The sequence below is a fragment of the Balaenoptera borealis genome (genome assembly GCF_965194805.1).
Source record: "Balaenoptera borealis genome assembly, chromosome: 3".
Classification (NCBI taxonomy): domain Eukaryota; kingdom Metazoa; phylum Chordata; class Mammalia; order Artiodactyla; family Balaenopteridae; genus Balaenoptera; species Balaenoptera borealis.
Genome location: NC_138866.1, coordinates 178,907,828 through 178,926,916, shown reverse-complemented (window position 1 = coordinate 178,926,916; position 19,089 = coordinate 178,907,828). Strand labels below are relative to the sequence as shown.

General features: G+C 38.9%; 1 long non-coding RNA gene across 1 annotated transcript; it reads right to left on the bottom strand.

Annotated features, from left to right (window-relative positions):
* Positions 1-1,055: 1,055 nt before the first annotated feature.
* Positions 1,056-17,102, bottom strand: LOC309625751. Its single transcript, XR_014242733.1, has 2 exons — positions 5,449-17,102; positions 1,056-5,410 (listed from the first exon to the last, which is right to left on the bottom strand). It is a non-coding gene; the product is annotated as an uncharacterized lncRNA (long non-coding RNA).
* Between the last annotated feature and the right edge of the window lie 1,987 nt (positions 17,103-19,089).

Sequence of the window (19,089 nt, the reverse complement as noted above, 5' to 3'; positions counted from 1 at the left end):
GAGCAGGATTTTCTTCATTTTGGGGGCTGAATACTATTCTGACAGGCACTTAGGTTGTTTCCCTATCTTGGCTGTTGAAAATGATACCTCAGCAAACGTGGAGGTGCAGATATCTTTTTGAACTAGAGCTTTTGTTTTCTTTGGATAAATACCCAGAAGATGGATTGCTGGATCACATGGTAGATCTATTTTAATTTTTTGAGGAATCTCCACACAGTTTTCCATAGCAGCTGCATCATTTTGCATGACACTAACATAGTACAAGGGTTTCAATTTCTCCACATCCTCACTAACAAGTGTTGCCCTTGTTTTCTATAATAGCCACCCTAACAAGTATGAAGTGATGTTTCATTGTTGTTTTGATTTGCTTTCCCTGATAATTAGTGGCCTTGAGCATCTTTTCATATGCCTGTTGGCCATTTGTGTGTCTTCTATTGGCTACATTTAAAAAATAATACTAGTTTTATTTTTAAATGACAATATTTATAACACACCTGAATTTTCACCATTTGAAACTTAGGATCAAGATTCTTAGATGACTATTTAAAAATATGCGAAGAGTACATAGGTTTTCAAAATATTTTGAAGTAATACAGGAGAAAAACACTTGCAGACTACTGCTATAAACTATAAAAAAAACTCCTAATGATAGTATGATTTTTTTGAAATTATTTTATTGTTCTTGAGGGAACATACAACTTAAAAGTTAAGTGATGGTCAGGCTACAGTTAATCTACTTAAGTATATCCTTAAATATATCCATTTTAGGTTATCTAACTATTACCTATTCTTTCTGTACAGTTAATTTTATGATAATAAGATTCTGGAATGTAACTCCACTAAGACAGATTTTTGTCAGTTTTGGTCCCATCTGTATCCCTAGAACCTAGAAGCATGTCTGGCATATAGTAAGATCCAATAAATATTATCAAATAAATATTAAGTGACTGACCAAATAAATTTTCTTTATTAAAAAAAAGTTAATAATATTATGGTTATAATGAAAATCAGTCTTCTCCAAGGGGTCAGCAAATTACACCCCACCAGTTGTGGGGTTTTTTGTTTTGTTTTGTTTTATTTGTTTATTTGGCTACGTCAGGTCTTAGTTTCAGCACATGGGATCTTTGTTGTGGCATGCGGGGTCTTTTAGTTGCGGCACGTGAACTCTTAGCTGCGGCATGTGGGATCTAGTTCCCTGACCAGGGATCGAACCCGGGCCCCCTGCATTGGGAGTGTGGAGTCTTAGCCACTGGACCACCAGGGAAGTCCCCCACCAGTTGTTTTTGTTCCCCCAAAAAGTTGTATTGGGACACAGCATCGACGCCCATATGTTTCTATACTGTCTGTGGCAGCTTTCACACTATAAGGACAGAGGTGAGTAGTTGCATAAGAGATCATATGGCCGGCATAGGCTAAACTATTTGGTATGTAACCCTTTCCAGTAAATGTTTGTCGATTCCTGCTCTATCACATCTTTCTCCACTCTCAGGGGAGCAGAAATTAAAACTCTTTTAGCTCTTTCTTCTGGTGTTTAACTCTGCATTTATAAATGTCACCTGTATTGCTTTTAGCCTGCATTAAAAGACAGATACACACACACACGTGCTCCAAACAGATGCACAAACGCGTCCCTTTTGCTTAAATCAATATTTAGGATTTTTAAAAAGTTACTGTGACTATGTAATTATCATTAACAACTGACACATTTCATTTTTTTTTCCGTACAATCTTCTGATTTTCCTGAATTTAAGATTACTTTGATGTGTGCAAGTACCAAACAGTATTACTATTAACCCGAAATTTGTATAGCCCTGGGAGCTTTCAGGTTTTCACCCACATGCCCCTAATATAAGTGTAGAAAAGTATACAAATTTTGTGTGCAGCCTGATAAAATTTTACAAGATGTAACTGTTACCCAGATCAAGATCTAGAACATTTGCCGCAATCCAGAGTGTCTCTGTGTTTCCTCCCAGACATTCCAACCCCCAAAGTAACCACTATTATCATTTCCATCGTTACAGATTTATATTTCCTGTTTTTGAACTTGCTATAAACTAAATCATGCACCAAAACTCTATCTTACTTTCATTCATGTCAGCGAGATTTATTCATGTGGTTGCATGCAGCTAGTGATCTACCATTATCATGATTAATTTTGTAAGAAATTGCCAAACCATCTTCCAAAGTGGCTGCACCATTTTGCATTCCCACCAGCAATGAATGAGAGTTCCTGTTGATCCACATCCTTGCCAGCTTTTGAGTTGTCAGAGTGTTGGATTTTGGCCATTCTAGTAGTTGTGTAGTGGTATCTCACTGTTGTTTTAATTTGAAATTGTCTAATGACATGATGTGGAGCATCTCTTTATATGCTTATTGTCATCTGTATATCTTCTTTGGCGAAGTGTCCATTCAGGTCTTTGCCACATTTTTAAATCAGGTTGTTCATTTTCTTATGGTTCGCTTTTAAAAGTTATATGTATTTTTTGGATAATAGTCCTTTATCAGATGTGTCTTTTGCCGATATTTTCTCCTAGTCTTTGGCTTAACTTCTCAGTCTCTTGACAGAGTCTTTTGCAGAACATGAGCTTTTAACTTGTTTGTTTCTTTCATGGATTGTGCCTGTGGTGTTATATCCAAAAATTCCTCTCCATACCCAGGGTCATTTAGTTTTTCTCCTATGTTTTGTTCTAAGAGTGTTGTGGTTTTGTATTTTATATTTAGGTCTATGATCTATTTGAGTTAATTTTTGTGACGGGTGGAAGGACTGTGTCTAGTTTCATTTTTTTGCATATGTATGCCCTTGTTCCTGTACCATTTGTTGAAAAAACTATCTTTCCTCAATTGCATTGCCTTTGCTCCTTTGTCACAGATCTTCCGGCTGCTTTTAAGATTCCCTTCCCTTCCCTTCCTTCTTTCCTCCCTTCCTTCTGGTAGACATAGAGCATTTTGCCTAAACATGTAGGGAGTATATAGCTATCTACAGCATGATGTGCCTAGGTCTAGTTTTCTTTTTTTTAATTTTTATTTATTATTTATTTATTTATTTAATTTTTTTAGCTATGTTTTTTCTTCGTTGCTGCGCACAGGATTTCTCTAGTTGCGGCGAGCAGGGACTACTCTTCGTTGCAGTGCGCAGGCTTCTCATTGCGGTGGCTTCTCTTGTTGCGGAGCACGGGCTCTAGGCACACAGGCTTCAGTAGTTGTGGCACGTGGGCTCTAGAGCACAGGCTCAGTAGTTGTGTCACATGGGCTCAGTAGTTGTGGCGCATGGGCTTAGTTACTCCGCAGCATGTGGGATCTTCCCGGACCAGGGCTTCAACCTGTGTCCCCTGCATTGGCAGGCAGATTCTTAACCACTGCGCCACAAGGGAAGTCCCTATTTAGAAGTATAACCTACAACCAGTCCCTGTCTCTGTGTAGATTAGAACTCTGAGAAGTCCACCTAAGGCTCAACATGGATGATATTAATTCAAAAAGAATAACTAGGAAAGGAATAGCTCTGATGACTTGTTGAGGCCCCTCTAGCTTCATGTCAGCAAATGATAGAGATGTGTTTTTAGCCAACTGCAACCTCAGTAAAGGAAGCACAATGAATATTCAACTAGTAAAAGTGAAAGATACTAAAATGGAAAATACTATATGGAAAATAATCCCTGTCTTCCTATAAAATATATTTATGGTATTTATAGACACACATGAATGCATGCCACATAAATATGCATGTCCTTTCTGGCCTTTGGAAACAGAATTTTCTTGATGTAGAATGCTTGCTCATAGAGAAACCCATGGGCTCTCTCCCAAATATGAGCTGTGGCTTTCATTTGTTTAGATCAGGTGCCTTTATTTTGATGGTTTTAGAAAGAACAGACTCAAAAACACAAAGTAGGTTTAAAAGACATTAGCAAAATGCACAGCCAGACATCACAGTTAATAGACCAGTGAGTAGCACCCTCTGTCAGAGAGGCTAACATCTTTCTACCAATAAACATACGTTTGTTTTTCTTTTGATGTACAGGTGTTTCAGGCCTCTGTGCGCCCAGTTAATTCTGTGAATTCTGTCTGTCTCTCTGATATTCTCTCTCTGGCTGATTCCTCTTTGCTATTACTCTACATCACTTACCCCGGAGACATTTACTTTGAGATTAAAGAGGAAAAAAAGAAACAGTCTTACTTGGTAAAACAATTCTAGAAGGCATAAACTTCCCATCCTAAGTTCTCTTTGTATCAAAATAGTTCACCACCTTCACTTCCCACAAGGTGCCTGGGCGGTAGTTACGTAAGAGGTGGTAGGTTTGAACTCTCCCTTCAGGCCCCAAAAGAGAAAAGATCATTTTGATTCTCCTGAGTGTCGTTTGGAAATGCTCCCAAACTGATTTCCACATTGTGATAAATAATGTCAATCAATTTCCCAATCCAAATAAAGTATGATACTAAGACTTACTGGCTCTGTCAAAGAGTTGTCCAAAAATTGAAACATTCAGGAGGTCATTCTGCTCCCAGGATCTGATCTACAAAAATATCTTTGGGGCTGATTTTCTTGGGAACAGAGAACAATCCATTACAGCCCAGGTCAGACATGCTGGCAAGTCTAGGGGACTTTTCTAGGACCACAGGTGGACCTCTTGGTGTGCTCTCCCCAGGTGGGAGAGGATAAACGGAGAGGGTCATGGTGATGAAGAGGATGTAGAAAGGGGACCAATCTACATGAAAACACAGCAACAATCTTTCTCATTCCATATGTGCATGAATTAGAAGCCAGATGAGTGTACTCCATCCCAAGAGATCTGTTCTCTGAGGCATGTGTCTCCCTCCCATTAGCACTGTATGAATGAGTCTTTTGCAATAATAATGAAGCCCAAAGAAGGAAACCTTTGGTGCCTAATCCATAAGGGTATATTCTTCTCTTGATGGACCTGTAATTCCTATCATAGCTAATGGGTGTTCTAAACTGACATCAAAAAAGCTGTCTGTCCCATTGTATGAAAAAGGTAAAAGGTCTCTTTTTGCAGCCTCATTATCATTCAAACTGATCTTTTCTCTCCTGCTTCTCTCTCAGAAGATGTGCCTCTCCCTTGAGGTACTTGTGAGAAGGGAGAGCCTTGGAAATTACACATCTGGTAAATCGAACAGATTTTAATGCAGTTTACTCTATGGCTCCCAGTCTGTTTCTCTTGGATACCAATGAAAAGGTTTTAAACTTAGAAAAGACATTATTCTTTCAGAAAAATGGGTTCACATTTATTCAAAGAGCATATGTTCTGTAAATGTGATATAACAAAGGTTATTCTGAAACCATGAAAAAATATGAATTCTTTAGTTCTAATGAATGAAATCAAGCAAGCTATTCCAGATCTCTTTGTGTATATTATAGCCCTTCTCTCTCTCTCTCTCTCTCTCTCTCTCTCTCTCTCTCTCTCTCTCTCTCTCTCTCTCTCTTTTTTTCCCTACATAGGATCTTTTAAAGCTATTAAGAGAATGGAAATAGAGAATAGGAAAAAAAAAACTGATATGAAAAACGTTCTTTTCAGGGCAATTTTTTCCAGCATTTTCAATTTTTGGCTGGAGCATTTATTCTGACACTTTGTGGAATGCTACCTTGCACTGTTGAATGGGCCATTTTGTCTTTCCTTTGAGATGATATCCTCCTCATAAAGACGGGCTATGCATACTCTGTATTTTGCATCCTCCATAATACCTAAACCCAAAGTTCAATAAACCAAATGGAGTTACATGACCATGGTGGTTTGTATTATAGCAACAGGGCTAAGCTGAGCTACAGTTCCCAGAATCTTCTTTGCTGTATGTTTCCGAGTTAGGGTGGTATGAAAGAGAAATTCATATGAAATTTGGAAGGTCGAAGGGAAGCAGCTGTCTCCACATTCTACAGACTGGCATGCTAGAAGGCAGCCTGACACACAGAGATGCTGGGGGGTTTCAGCTTATCCTCACTCTACCGCTGCACATCCGGTGACCCCATACGAACGAGTTCCGTTCCGAGAGCACGTTCGTAAGTCCAACAAGGTTAGCCTAGGTACCCAGTCGGCTATATAGTACTGTACTGTAATAGGTTTATGATACTTTTCACACAAATAATACATAATAAACAAACACACAAAAATAAAACATTTTTAATCTTACGATAACAGTACCTTGAAAAGTACAGTGGTACAACAGCTGGCATACAAGGGCTGGCATCAAGTGAACAGGCAAGAAATAAAGATACCGTACTACTGTACTCTATAGAGTACTGTATAGTAAAGCACACAAAAGCACAACCACTTGTAGAGGATGCATGCACGTGACAATGTACGCCAGACATGCGCTAACTTACATGATTGGACATGTGAACGCACGTTTTCATCTTTGAAAGTCCTCAACTTGAAGGTTAGTATGTAGGGGACTTACATACTAGATGCAGAGGCAACAGCATTTCTCTGTATGTGGAAGTGGACCTCTTCACAAACCTCCCTCATGGTCTCACCCTAGCATCTGGACTTCCATTATAGGTTATTACAAGATATTGAATATCGTTCCCTGTGGTATACAGTAGGTCCTTGTTGGTTATCTATTTTATATATAATAGCATGTATATGTTAATCCCAAACCTCTAATTTATCCCTCCTCCCTTTCCCCTTTCTGGTAATCATAAGTTTCTTTTCTATGTCTGTGAGTCTCTCTCTGTTTTATAAATAAGTTCATTTGCATCATTTTTTTAGATTTCACATATAAGTGATAATCATATGATATTTGTCTTTCTCTGACTTACTTCACTTAGTATGATAATCTCTAGGTCCATCTATGTTGCTGCAAATGGCATTATGTCATTATTTTTTATGACTGATTAATATTCTGTTGTATATATATATGTATATATATATACCACATCTTCTCTATCCATTCATCTGTCGATGAACATTTAGGTTACTTTCATGTCTTGGCTATTGTAAAAAGTGCTGTTCTAAACATTGGGGTGCATGTATCTTTTCAAATTAGAACTTTCATCTTTTCCTAATATATGCCCGTAAGCAGAGTTGTTGGATCATATGGTAACTCTATTTTTAGTTTTTGAGGAACCTCCATACCGTTTTCCACAGTGGCTGCACCAATTTACATTCCCACCAACAGGGTAGGAGGGTTCCTTTTTCTCCACACCCTCTCCAGCATTTATTATTGTAGACTTTTTGATGATAGGCCATTCTGACCAGTGTGGTGTGATACCTCATTGTAATTTTGATTTGCATTTCTCTAATAATTAGTGATGTTGAGCATCTTTTCATGTGTCTGTTGACCATCTATATGTCTTTTTTAGAGAACTGTCTATTTAGGTCTTCTGCGCATTTTTTGATTGGGTTGTTTGTTTTTTGATATTGATCTGTATGAGCTCTTTGTATATTTTAGAAATTAATCCCATGTCAGTTGCATCATTTGCAAATATTTTCTCCCATTCCATAGGTTGTCTTTTTGTTTTGTTTATGGTTCCTTTGCTGTGCAAATCTTTTAAGTTTAATAAGGTCTCGTTTGTTTATTTTTGCTTTTATTTCCATTACTCTAGAAGACAGATCCAAAAAAATATTGCTGCGATTTATATCAAAGAGTGTTTTGCCTATGTTTTCCTCTAGGAGTTTTATAGTATCCAGTCTTACCTTCAGGTCTTTAATCCATTTTGAGTTATTTTTGTGTATGGAGTTAGGAAGTGTTCTAATTTCATTCTTTTACATGCAGCTGTCCAGTTTTCCCAGCACCACTTACTGAAGAGACTGTCTTTTCTCCATTGTATATTCTTGCCTCCTTTGTTGTAGATTAATTGACCATAAGTGCATGGGTTTATTTCTGGGCTTTCTATCTCATTCCATTGATCCATGTATCTGTTTTTATGCTAGTACCATACTGTTTTGATTACTGTAGCTTTGTAGTATAGTCTGAAGTCAGGGAGCATGATTCCTTCAGTTCCATCTTCTTAAGATTGTTTTGGCTATTCGGAGTTTTTTGTGTTTCCATACAAATTTTAAAATTATTCTAGTTCTGTGTAAAATGCCATTGGTATTTTGATAGCGATTACACTGAATCCTAGATTGCCTTGGGTAGTATGGTCATTTTAACAGTATTGATTCTTCCAATCCAAGAACACAGTATATCTTTTCATCTGTTTTTGTTGTCTTCAATTTCTTTCACCGGTGTCTTATAGTTTTTGGAGTACAAGTTTTTGCCTCCTTAGGTAGGTTTATTCCTAGATATCTTATTCTTTTTGATGTGATGGTAAATGGGATTGTTCCCTTAATTTCTCTTTCTGATAGTTCATTGTTAGTGTATGGAAATGCAACAGATTTCTGTATATTAATTTTGTATCCTGCATCTTTGCCAGATTCGTTGATGAGCTCTAGTAGTTTTCTGATCGCGTCTTTAGGATTTTCCCCCGATTGAATCGTGACACACATGACTTGTGTATATTAGTATAAAATGTGAGACTTCTGGTATTTCTTTGGAAAATAAAATAAAATGATTCTTTGCATCATAAGGTTTTAAGTAAAGCAAAGCCTGATTGACTCTGGAAATAATACTACTTCATTAATTTGAAGGTGAGGGAATTGAACCAAAGGGTAACTTTGTGAAAGAAGGGAACACCAGGTAGATTCATAGTAAAACAAGATTTTAGGGGGGATAGTTTCCTAATTGAGAGGAAAAATTATTTTCTCCACTTAAACTATTCACAATATATAGAAGAATTACTAATATAAAAAATGGATAATTTTACCTTAACATTACTTATATCTCAACTTAAATCAAGTGCTTAAAAATGATATAATGTTCCTTAAAATACATTTTCTAACTTTGTTGGTTTCCCATATTTGAATTAGTAAATATATCATATATTCCATTGTGTAAAAGGGAAAAATAAGAAAAAGTATTCCGGCCATTGAGTGAATTAGTGTCCTGCCAAGGCTAGTAATTCTTTCTGTAACTCGAATTATACATTTACATTATTAGAATATATTCTTTGTTTTATAACAAGAGCAAAATGCTTAGAGGAAAATGTAGGTTGTAGTGTAGAACAGAAACTTAATTTATCTAAGTTTAAATAGTTCTAATGGTATTTTTAGGCCTCTTAGATAGCATCAGTTTAAGAAATGTTTTTCGAATTCTCAGATAATTATTTGGCTCCAATCATAATAAACCCATGTGCCTCTATAGTCATAAATTTGGTACTAAATACTTTGGTCTCAAATTTCTTAGCTTGAATTTGGCACATTTTATAGGCTTAACTTAACCATCATTCTATCTTTATATCATACAAGATTCTACATTTCTACCCCTAATATTAGCATACTTCCATTTATAGTATTTAACCTGTAACAAAATGGAATGACCCAATGTTTCTACTTCACCTTTGCAATAAGGAAAACATGTATAGGAATATATCACTATTTTACCATTTGTCCCAAGCCATCTGCAAGTCGTATAAAAACCTTATAATCTCTACATGGTTCTTTTATTCTTAAAGAGCTAAGCAAACTGTAAAGCATTATTTTAAGTCTGGAATTAAAACAGGTAGATAGGGAGTTCAATCTGACTCTGGTAACTGGTGGGTTAGGTATAAATCTTTGCAAGCTGAATTTAATAAGAGACACATTTCTCACCCTTAGCTATAGTGCTTATGGTGCTAGAAGAAAATAATAAAATAGTGAGTGAGAGCTAGTACTGATGTTTCAAGCCAGAGAAGAGTGTTCAAATGGATTGTCTGCACACAGAAAACTAAAGAAAGAAGACAGAAGCTGGGGGCAAGAGGGAAAGCTAAGAGATAGGAAAACCAAGACAGTCTAAAATAAGTTTTTTTTTCTGGTGATGATGGAAAAATAGGGTGGAAAAGCCTAGAAGAATCCTAGATACAGTGAGCTATGCCTGATGCTGAACTTCTATACCCTCTCATTAGCAGTATTTTTGTGAGAGGGATGGACCCATTTAAAAGGGTTCAAAGTGAGCTAGAACAGTGTAACTAAAATAAAGACAAGGATAGCTTTTAATCATTCCCTGAGTCCACTCCCTTTCATTGATTTAGGGTGTCACTGATTTAGACAGTGCTTTTGCCAACAAAGTTTTCTTTCTTCTTTTTTCTTATCCCTAATCTTTTGAAAGAATAATTGAGTACTGTAATTTCAATTCTTGGTGCCAAATATACTCAGAATGACCTTGACCCAGCCCTCATGAGTCTTGACTTTGCCCTATGAGTTTTCTGGCCCCTATCTCAGACTGTGAGATGGAGATTTCTCTGCCCCAGCTTTGGAATCAAGCCTCACTGTGGCCACAGCAGATAAGGACTGACAGACCTCAAAAGGGCCTTGAATCTGTTTCCAGTGCCTCAACCTGGTCATCCTGATATGCAGAGCCCTGGCTGGGAATTGTGGAAGGCCAGCCAAAGTGCTCTACAGCATAAGTGAAGTTAACTCCAATATTCTCCTTAGTAATGGAATTTAACTGTATTTTGGAAAATAGAATTACTTCTCCAAACAAACAGGAATATGTACTCAGCAGAGACTAACTGAAATGCTTATCACAGAAAGAGGAAGTATGTTCCCCATATGCCTCCTGAATCTAATGTTGAGAGCACAGTGCTACAATGGTGCTGACACACATCTGGCATCGACGATACCCAGAATGGGAAAAAAAAATGGAGAGAAGGTGTCAGAAACTATAATAATAGAGAAGAACTTAAATGGAGACTGAACACAACAAAGAGAATGGGGAAACCAAGAGGAGATAAATTCTTTCTGTTCAGAAAGGCTGTATTTACGGTAAAGATCTCGTCCTGGTTCAGTAATTTTTCAACTTTGACAACCAAACTGGATAACTGAGGCCAAAAGTAGAAAAACACACCTGTAATTGTCATTAGCCAGTTTTTGCCTGAATTACCTAGACTTTCAGATTACTACTTTTCCACTCAGTCTTGTACAGTATGTCCTGTGAGAGAAGGAGTGAGAAAGACAAATCAACTATCTCACAGGGATTTCTTGGCTAGCTAGTGAAAAGACATGACAAAATGAAAAGGACAATGAGAAGGAAATAGTGCAGCACACTCGTGCAATGAAAACAAACACACACACACAAATCATTTCATACTCTCAGTAGAGAAAACCTTGGGAATTTACGCGTGGGTATTTTTTTAAATGGGATACCAGTCCAGAAGAAAAAAGATATTCAACTTTCCAGAAAAATATGTATACATATGGTAACTAAAATTGAACAAAGATGGTAAACACAGGAAAAATACAATTTCTTGATGAGATCTGGGAGCAAATTCTTGGACTAACTGGGACTGCACATCAACACTGCAACAACTTCTCTGAGCTCCATGTGAGGGTCAGGTGAGAAAAAAGAAGCAGCACCCAATCTCTTATTAATGACAAGTCGGTGTGCAAGGTAGAGTTTTCTTCAATTTTCACTGGCAAAAGGAAAATATTTGCAAATGTCAGAGAAGAGCAAGGAAACACCGTCATCTGTGACCTAAATATCAAAGTCTGCGCATTTTCAATTTTGGCAAAGTGGGTGATTCCCCGCCATCACCACCCAGTAAGGACCATACAAAGCTGCAAACATCATCTGAGAGTAAATGGATGGGGGGAGAATCATGGGGCAATGGAACTGGAAGACCTGTAATTATTTTTAACTTCTACTGATACATAGCAGCTGTATTTGATATACACAGGCACACATAACATAATAAAACAACCATGGTACATACACACAAAATTGTTCATTCTTTGTTGAGACTTTCTTTGTGCATACAACTTTCAATTGACTTTTTTTTGAGCCTGTGAGAAGAATCAAATTATGCTTATTAAAAATATGTGTATTTCTGGAGGGATATGCATTCCTATAACTTTCATTATGATGCTCTTAATTAACCAATATGCCTCATAATAAAGTATCTAGCTGTCACCAAAATCAACACTTTTCAGTTATTAATAGATTAAGGAAAGAATGTTAATTTCTTCAAGCTCCATTTCATTTGGTCTCATTACTTCAGGAGCCAGATGGTTACAGGGCTGGACCTGTCAACAGTTATTGTGAGAAAGAATACATTCAGAAACACCCAACTGAAGTATGAATAACAGCTGAAAAATGAATTCTGAGGTAGCTGTGCACAGCGCATAAGGCAGGGCAGAAAGTTATTCTGCCGAGAAATTGAGAAAATTATGAATCAGGCACATTTTAATTGATGTTTTTTTCCCCCTGAACATCCTCTCCTTCCCCCTTCCCAACCCCATTCAATTTTCTCCCCCCAAATCCCAGCCATGCAACTCCAGCTGTGCTGTAGAGCAGCTTTCCATTTTTCAGGTGTCTATTTCTCTTGTCCCTCATGCTGCCGGAATTTGACAGTTCTCCTACACTGTTGGTTGAATGATGATGTCAACTTGGAAGAGACAGTACCACCAGTAGCCAATTTTTTCAAGATGTTTTCTTCTTTGATTTTTAAAAATTCTTTCTGTGTGCTTCAAAAGGAAGTCACGCTGAAGGGCATCTCCTGCTTGGTTCCTCAGCCTGCTTTGTGTCTGACTGTTAGGGAATGTCAGATGGATGAGTTAGTTGCTCATTCTGTCTTACCTTTTGGGTGAAACAACGTCTAGGTTTCCCGACAGCCCTCAGGTCCCATCATTCTGTAATTCACCCGAGTGATGATCAGTTCAGAGCTAAGACACAGGATGTTGGAATCTTAAAGTCCTACTTTGGGTGAAGTGTCTGTGCTTTCAAGCAAGTCATTTGCTCAGAATACACCAGCGTCTCCATTATCTGCCAAGTAGGGTCAGTATTTTCTCCTTGTAAGATATCTTGTGATGTTCAAACGTGGAGTGTTACACAACTTCCATTCCTGTGCCAGAGTAACTGATGTGGTACCCTTGTATTTCTCGTCATTCTTAACCACAAATGTGTCTCAACACTTGCCGCCTAGTGGACCTGAAGCAATTTGCAACCTGCCTTTTTTTTTTTTAAAGGGGAGATTTAAATAGCACAGATTTGCTGATTTGGGATCATTAGTACCTAGTATAAGCCTTGTAAAATTTTAGCATCATAGAGCTTGAAGTAATCTTAGAGCTTTCTTGTCCAAAACTTGCCCTTTAAATGAGAAACCTGAGAAACCACAAGAGTTTGAAAGCTCTGTATAAGGTCCTAGATGTTATTTACCGGCTTCAGGTTGGAAAAGTAAGAAAAAAACCCGAATTCAGAGCTGACCCCAGGCTATGAATCTCACTAAATTTAAACAGCTATATCTCTTTATAAATCCTGAAATTCATTCACTTATCCAAGTATTTGTTTATTATGTTTTGAGAAGCTACTATGTTCTAGGCACTGTTACAGACATTGCGGGGGATGCCTGGTGAATCAGCATATCATCCAGTGATTATTTTTAAAACAATCTTTTCAGTTTCTGTAGAAAATTAACTTGCCCACAGGCAATTGTTTTGTTCTTAACAACCAAAAAAATGTGCTTAATTAAAGATAAAAGTGTATGACTTTTAGGGTACCTTTTCCTCCATACAAGGAGAAGAATCCTATTTTGTGATTCTTTCATCCAGGTTGGTGATACTTACTTTTAAAGGGGTGAGAAATCAGTTCAGCTCTCAAAAGAGATTCTAATAGATCTGAAGAGGAACATTTACTGTCCAGGAGCTTCTTAACTCTTCTGTCTGAAAGGCGTGAGGCTCTTCACTCAATTCTGCCTTTAAAGTTTCTCTCCTTGTCCCCCAGTTGATTAGAATCTTCTTTCCTTATTTTTTTTAAAGATTTACTTTTATTTATTTTTGGCTGCGTTGGGTTTTCGTTGCTGCGTGCAGCCTTTCTCTAGTTGCGGCGAGCGGGGGCTACTCTTCGTTGCCGTGCGCGGGCTTCTCATTGTGGTGGCTTCTCTTGTTGCAGAGCACGGGCTCTAGGTGTGCGGGCTTCAGTAGTTGTGGCACATGGGCTCAGTACTTGTGGCTCGCGGGCTCTAGAGCGCAGGCTCAGTAGTTGTGGCGCACGGGCTTAGTTGCTCCGCAGCATGTGAGATCTTCCCGGACTAGGGCTTGAACCCATGTCTCCTGCATTGGCAGGCAGATTCTTATCCAGTGCACCACTAGGGAAGTACCAGGACTAACCTTCTAAGAACCTATAAACATGTGGGCAAAGGGTCCTTGGTCGTAAATGCATGGTAGGGAAACTTTTTGTACAATGACAACTTTCAGGAAAAGAAAACTCTTAATGTGACACATTTATTTTCTCCCCCAAATTCAAAATGATCATAGATGTGCTGAGTATCATGGAAAATTAAGGTATGTTTTTCTAGGTAAAATTATCTACTTGACTCAGTAGAACAAATGCTCAAATGAAACTTTGACACTAAATTCTAGGCCTGAAAATTAACCAAATAGTCAGTAATTGTAGCAAAAGAGAGTCTTCTTTCTATTCTTCCATCTGGGCTGGTTGTATATATCTTGGGCCTTGAGTAGCTCATTGCTGGTATAGACTGAGAACACCACAGGCAATGAGACCTGTCTGAGTAAACAAGGAAGACAGGTGGATCAGGCCCTGGAAATGTTTATTTATCTGAAGAATTGAGTAGCCTCTTAGGAAAGACCTCATCTTAAGGAAGGAGTGGGACTTGGGTATTAAGTTTGGCTCTGTAGCATTTCAGAGAGTGGAGAGCAGGGTAAATCTTGACATAGTACGTTGTTTGTCACTGATATTTTCTCAAGCCAGTTTAACCTCCTACATGTCCTTGGGACCTAGAAGGAGGAGAACTATTAGAATAAACTGAATAAGCTGTTTTCTCACAAACTCACTGGAGTCATTGGAAATCCAAAGTATCTTGGTTTACAATGAAAAATGAGACATTCTGTCCCCTTCAGCATTGGGTATTTAACACACCTCGTGCTCTACTCATTCCCACCATGACTCCAGCTGCAGTGAGAGCTGGGGTCTGCATGTTCTGGACACCGTCCCTCACCCATAGCTTCAGCAGCAGCCAGAGGCAGTGCCAGCAGAGCCGAACCCTGAAACAAAGGATGACATTGGCTCAGACTTTCCTTGACAGGGACCTCCAGCAAGAGCAGGGACAAGGGCACAGCAGTGAGGTCACCGAAGGGGGTCAGAGCAGGAGGGAAGGAGAGTGGGAGTTGCCTCTTGTAAACCCAAAGGGCTTGTTTTGATTACACAATAGAAGATCCCCAGGGGCCCCTAAAAATAACTGGTGGAAGTCAGTGGAGACTTTGACGGGAATAAAAGGAGTTCCAGAGGTTTCACAGTTGGAGAAATAAAGCCTGGGAAATACTGTTAAGTGGCCCTGTTATATGCGTAGAATGATGTGACTTGGCAATTAGGGAAAAACAAAAAAAAACAAAAAAAACCTTCAAAAGGTAGTAGGGTAGTCCTTTGTAGAAAAAGAAGACGAACCATGATTTCTGTATTTAGTCTTTGTTGTGCCCCTGACTACCAGACACTAGAAAGGCTGTCCTGTTTTTTAACCCGCCATGCTAGAATGTTAGAATTGGGTATTATTCAAGTCTTTGGGGGACCCTATTTTAAGGTCCCAGAGCTGTAGCTATTTAGTCTCTACTGACCAAAAGGGCCTTAACATGTCCCTCAGCCTGACTAAACTTTGGACGGGTTTCTTCCTGACTGTGAGCCCCTGCCCTCCCTTTTCTTAGAGTATTTATTACAATAGATTTCTCCCCAACCCTCCTATTCTGATACTCAGAGCCCTCTGCTGTAAGAAAAAGAGCATGAGGGGTTTTAAAAAAATTTTTATTGGAGTACAGTTGATTTACAATGTTGTGTTAGTGTCAGGTGTACAGCAAAGTGAATCAGTTATACATATACATATACCCACTCTTTTTTAGATTCTTTTCCCATATAGGCCATTAGAGATTATTAAGTAGAGTTCCCTGTGCTGTACAGTAGGTCCTTATTAGTTATCTAGTCTATATATAGCAGCGTGTATATGTCAGTCCCAGTATCCCAGTTTATCCCTCCCTGCCTTACCCCCTGGTAACCATAAGATTGTTTTCTACATCTGTAACTCTATTTCTGTTTTATAGATAAGTTTATCTGTACCCTTTTTTTAAGATTCCACATATAAGCAATATCATATGATATTTGTCTCTCTCTCTGACTTACTTCACTCAGTATGACAATCTCCAAGTCCAGCCATGTTGCTGTAAATGGCATTATTTCGTTCGTATATACACACCACATCTTCTTTATCCATTCCTCTGTCGATGGACATTTAGGTTGCTTCCATGTCCTGGCTATTCCTCTGTCGATGGACATTTAGGTTGCTTCCATGTCCTGGCTATTCCTCTGTCGATGGACATTTAGGTTGCTTCCATGTCCTGGCTATTCCTCTGTCGATGGACATTTAGGTTGCTTCCATGTCCTGGCTATTGTGAATAGGAACATGAGGTTTTTACTCAAACCAACCTGGTGTGTATCCTCGTTCCGCCCCTCACTGGGGATGACTCTCAGCAGGATACTTAACCTCTCTGACTTTCTTCATCTGAAAATAGGGTAAATGAAGCTAATATGGACTCTATTCCTTCTCCTGGGCTCTCTAAGTGGAGGGGACCATCAGCCAGCAAGTTGCCCAAGCCAGAAACCGAGTGTCATGCTTCACACTTCTTTAGAAAACTTGCAATTGTGAATTCTTTCTCTGCCCCTTTGAGATATAATTCTTTTCCCAGCCTCTTGCCAATTTTATAATCCAGGGATGTCTTTCTTCAGGATCTGGGAGCCATCCCTTTGAAATGTAATCATCAGGAAAGATGGCGCTCCTGTCTTCCTGTATCTGCGGGAGGATAGGAGCCTGATTTCCATAAGCACCAATGAGCAAACACAGGTGCCCTATTCACCTTGATGGACCTCCAGCTAATGTTCCTTAGTACTTTCCCCCAGCCCATCCCAGAGCTTGAAACTCTCCTGCCTTTTGTGTGGAGTTGAGTTCAGTCTCTCTCCCCTAGTGCAGTAGTCGTGAATAAAAACTTCCTTGCTTCTTTTATTCTGTCCAGTGCAATCTTTCTTTGATACCACCTGTAGACTGGACCTTCTTCCCTGTTATTTAGACTAATCCATGCCAGGGGCAGGAGATCCCCTTGCTGCTCTTCTGACCCTGATATACACAAGTTTCCACCTAATTCCTGAGCTCTGACCCGACCCTCGTTCCCCTTGAGACATCAAAGTTTTTAGAAGTAAGACTTAGCCTTGGTCCATGTTTCCCAATTTTCTTTCTGGGAAACGGCTTGCTTCTTGTCTTGTGTCCTGACTGGTTCCTGTCCTGATGGGTAGCAATTCTACATTGTTCTCTTCCTGCCTGTGGATACCCCCAAAGTCCTCCTATCAGCTTGGATTCCATGTCATCAGTAGCCTGCCTAGACTGAAACTGGGTCTGATGATGAGACCCACTGGAAACAATGCTTAGTATCTCAAATGGCACAGCCCTTGGGCATTTGCAGCTGAGTCACTTCTCTTTGGCCCTTCTCCCACCTTGATTCAATGAAAAAATCTAATTCCATATCCTTGCCCTTGCCCACCTGGCTTACCTTAACGTGGTCTAGTGAAATTCTACGTGTTGACTTCTGAAGTCTTTGAAAAGAAAAATCAAGCAGTCTCTGGATAATAATTTAAAAGGTAGATTATAGGCATTCTTTTTATAATCTTCTTACCAACCTATGAAGGAGATACAGTTGGCCCTCTGTGTCTATGAGTTTCACATCTGTGGATACAGAGGGCCAGCTGTGGGATTTGAGCACCCAAGGAGTTTGATACTCGCACAGGTCCTGGAACAAATCCCCCATGAGTATGGAGGAATGACTGTATATTGCTACCTTCATTTTATGGATGAGAAAACTGAGGGTCAGAGAAGTTAGAGCTTGTCCAAAGGCACAGGAACAGGGCTCAACAATATTGCTGAAAATTTTTTAAATGCTGTTTTTAACTGGAATCTGCCTGCTTCTAAATCTTGTGCCCTTTCTTCTGGACCATGCTGAATTCCTTCTGGTTGTAGATGGTATTCATGAAATATCTTCACGAAACTTTCAGGAGACCAATGTAAAATTTAATTCAGAAATTTAGGATATTATTTTCAGTGGAAATGTAATAAAATTATGAGTTGTTACTGTAAACTACACGTAAATACTCTGGGAATTGTTTAAAAACTGGTTTTGGTGAGCCTTTTAGTAAATATTTTAGGAATTTGTACTTGTGCTTTTTTATATGTATACTTTTTGTTTTTGTTAGAGGTATTTTTCCTTAGCATCTGCTTCTCTCACCCCAAAACATGTATTCTCCCACACAGTTTACTCATCCTGCATTACGCCTTTCTGTTAAATATTCTTGCTTCCTATTGAGTTAACTGCTTTCTAGGATGCTACTCTCATATCAATCATATTTAAAATCCCAAGATGAGAACTGACAAAGCAATATAATATTTCTTGGTTTATGTAAATCTGAGGAGTCTGACGCTGTTAGGGAAGGTGGGTGTGGTGTTTCCTCAGTGCCTTTTAGTTTCTGAGTGTAATGGTCTCCTTCTCCAGGGCAAGCTGGCCAACTTTCAGAATTCCAGCCACTGGGTAGTATGTTCTGGGGCAATACACCCTGCTTCCTTCCATAGCATGAGGATCAAAGTAGAGGTTACTGACCCCTGTTCATAGGTCACTTGGACCACTGCTCACTCACTCACTTTGAGGCAGGCATGACACGGCTAGATCACCTTTATAGTGATGTATTAGTTTCCTATTGCCGCTGTAACAGTTTGCCACAAACTTAGTGGCTTAAAATAACACAAATCTATTGTTTTACAGTTCTGGAGGTCAGAAGTCCAAAATCATTTTCACGGGCCTAAAATCAAGATGTCAGTAGAGCTGTGTTTCTTCTGGAGTTTCTAGGGGAGAATCAGTTTCCTTGCCTCTTTCAGCTTCTGAAGACTGTCTGAATTTCTTGGCTCATGGCCCCTTCTTTGATCTTCAAAGCCAGTAACATAGCATATTCTCTCCTTCCTCACCTCTCTCTCTGTCCTTATATCTTTTCTCTCTCTTTCTCCCCTTCCATCTCTCTCCCTCCCTGCCCCCT